Source organism: Schistocerca americana, chromosome 6, assembly GCF_021461395.2.
Source record: "Schistocerca americana isolate TAMUIC-IGC-003095 chromosome 6, iqSchAmer2.1, whole genome shotgun sequence".
NCBI lineage: Eukaryota > Metazoa > Arthropoda > Insecta > Orthoptera > Acrididae > Schistocerca > Schistocerca americana.
The window spans coordinates 99,639,959-99,642,829 of record NC_060124.1 but is presented as its reverse complement, the minus strand read 5'-3'; positions in this window follow the sequence as shown (position 1 = coordinate 99,642,829).

Genomic DNA, 2,871 nt, shown 5'->3' with positions numbered 1-2,871 from the left:
TCTTCATCTCCCAGTACTTACTGCAACCTATATCCTTCTGAATCTGCTTAGTGTATTCATCCCTTGGTCTCCCTCTACGATTTTTTCCCTCCACGCTGCCCTCCAATGCTAAATTTGTGATCCCTTGATGCCTCAGAACTTGTCCTACCAACCGATTCCTTCTTCAGGTCAAGTTGTGCCACAAACTCCTCTTCTCCCCAATTCTATTCAATACCTCCTCAATAGGTATGTGATCTATCCATCTAATATTCAGCATTCGTCTGTAGCACCACATTTTGAAAGCTTCTATTCTCTTCTCGTCCAAACTATTTATCGTCCATGTTTCACTTCCATACATGGCTACACTCCATACAAATACGTTCAGAAACGACTTCCTGAATCTTAAATCTATACTCGATGGCAACAAATTTCTCTTCTTCACAAACGTTTTCCTTGCCATTGCCAGTCTATATTTTATATCTTCTCTACTTCGACCACCATCAGTTATTTTGCTCCCCAAAAAGCAAAACTCCTTTACTACTTTAAGTGTCTCATTTTCCAGTCTAGTTCCCTCAGCATCCCCCGGCTTAATTCGACTGCATTTCATTATCCTCGTTTTGCCTTTGTTGATGTTCATCTTATATCCTCCTTTCAAGACATTGTCCATTCCGTTCACTGCTCTTCCAAGTCCTTTGCTGTCTCTGACAGAATTACAATGTCATCGGCGAACCTCAAAGTTTTTATTTCTTCTCCATGGATTTTAATACCTACTCCGAATTTTTCATTTGTTTCCTATACTGCTTGCTCAATTCATTAGGTGCAGTTTTTACTGAAGAGCAACGTGTGCAATGTGGTACATGATGTAACTCGTGATACAACACTTACGCAATGTACTACTGCAGTACATAGGAAAGTGGTTGAAGCAACTTAACTGTATCACAGTTAGACGACACCGAAACATATCTCCATCGTACTGCACAGTACAACTGGCAGTGCTTGGTTGCTCTACCCATCGATGTTATATGATAGAAATGTACAGTCTTCAAGCGTTCCCCCAAGAAAATGGTTTTATGTAAATGAAGTTAGGATACATCTGTATCTCTACTCAGTTACTCTGTAAAACTTGTGCTCTGTGCGTAACAAATTGAAATCCACAGTTCTTAGATTCACACGTGTTCCCCATTATGTAGTCTTTCTCGTTCGATTCCAGGGAAATGATTCGGTAACTAAATATGATTTTTTCACATCTTATACTCCCAAATAACAGCCTGATAGCTGTTTTTCTTTCCGGTATTGCCCGTACTTATTGTGGTACTTCGCAAATAACCGATTCATTGGGAAAATTTTTAAAACTTTTCAATAAAGTATGTAGTCACCGACCAAATTGCGTTTGGTGCCTTATAGCTCACACATTGCTGCGTACGAAATGTAGCTAACATATAGAAATTGCTTTTAAAGATGGAAGACAGCGATACCCCTATCCATTCCCCAGAAAATGTGAGATATATGTTGGAGGCTATCGCCAACGAAGTTGGAAGCCAGGCGTCATATACGAGGCTATTTCCGCATGCTTTGACCTGGTACGCAAAGTGCGGAGCTGCCTCATATTTGTTTTTTTCGTACGCTGCCTATAAAAGCGGAAGCCGGAAATGCAAAGGTCACTGAAATAAGAAAACAATGGAAGTCATCAGCTGAGGATGCTCATTGAATGGTTCTTCAGTCTACTCCATGACTTCCAAATACGAGAGTTGGAAAATAAATAGTGGCAACTATTTTTTCGCAAACAATACAAAAGAGTTGCATGTTCGCACTTGTTGCCGTCCTTCAAAGTAGTCACCAGCGTTGTGTAGGACCCGTTGGCAGCGATGTGGAAGGCGTAGTACACCGTTACAGGGCCTGTTCTTTTGATGGTGCGAATGGAGCGGTCTACTGCCTGTCGAATCTCTGGAACAGATCTGAAGCGAATTCCACGAAGAGGTTCCTTCATCTTCGGAATCAAATCAAAGTCACAAGAACTTAAGTCATAGGTGTATGATGGATGGTACAGTACTTCCCAGTCCCATCGACCGAACAGAGCAGCCACAACTTGCGCTGTATGCGCTCGCGCATTGTCGTGCAAAATGATGGGTGTGTTGCGCAGAAAGTGTATCCACTTCTTTCGCAAAGCTGGTTACAGGTGATGCTCCAAAAAGGAATAGTCGTACTGTGCACTGACGGTCTGCGCGTAGGAACTAATATGTTACGATAACATCATCACAGTCGTACACGAGAATCGCCATAAGTTTAAACCGCTACATTCGCACCATCAACAGGACAGGCCCTGCTAACGGTATACTAAGCCTTCCGCATTGCTTTCAACGGTTTCTACACAACGCGGGGGCTACTTTAAAGGACAGTAACAGGTGCAAACATGTAACTTCAAATGGTTTGAATGGCTCTGAGCACTATGGGACTTAACTTCTGAGGTCATCAGTCCCCTAGAACTTAGAACTACTTAAACCTAACTAACCTAAGGACATCACACACATCCACGCCCGAGGCAGTATTCGAACCTGCGTCCGTAGCGTTCGCGCGGTTCCAGACTGTAGCGCCTAGAACCGCTCTGCCACACCGGCCGGCAAACATGTAACACTTTTGTGTCGGTTGTGAATAAATAGTTGCCACTATTTAAGTTCCAACCCTCGTACTGTGTGACTGTAAAAGAGATCTGAAATCTAAATTCCTGCTAATTCAGAAAGAGTAGGTGGACGAAGCCAAAAATGCCATTTGCTTCCTCTGTTTCCTCAAACACAGTCCAACCGGATGCAAGTTCGCCACCCACTGCTACACCACCGATGGCGAGAGATCTTACTTCAAATGCAGAGATTTTTTCATATGAATACTTCTCAAACT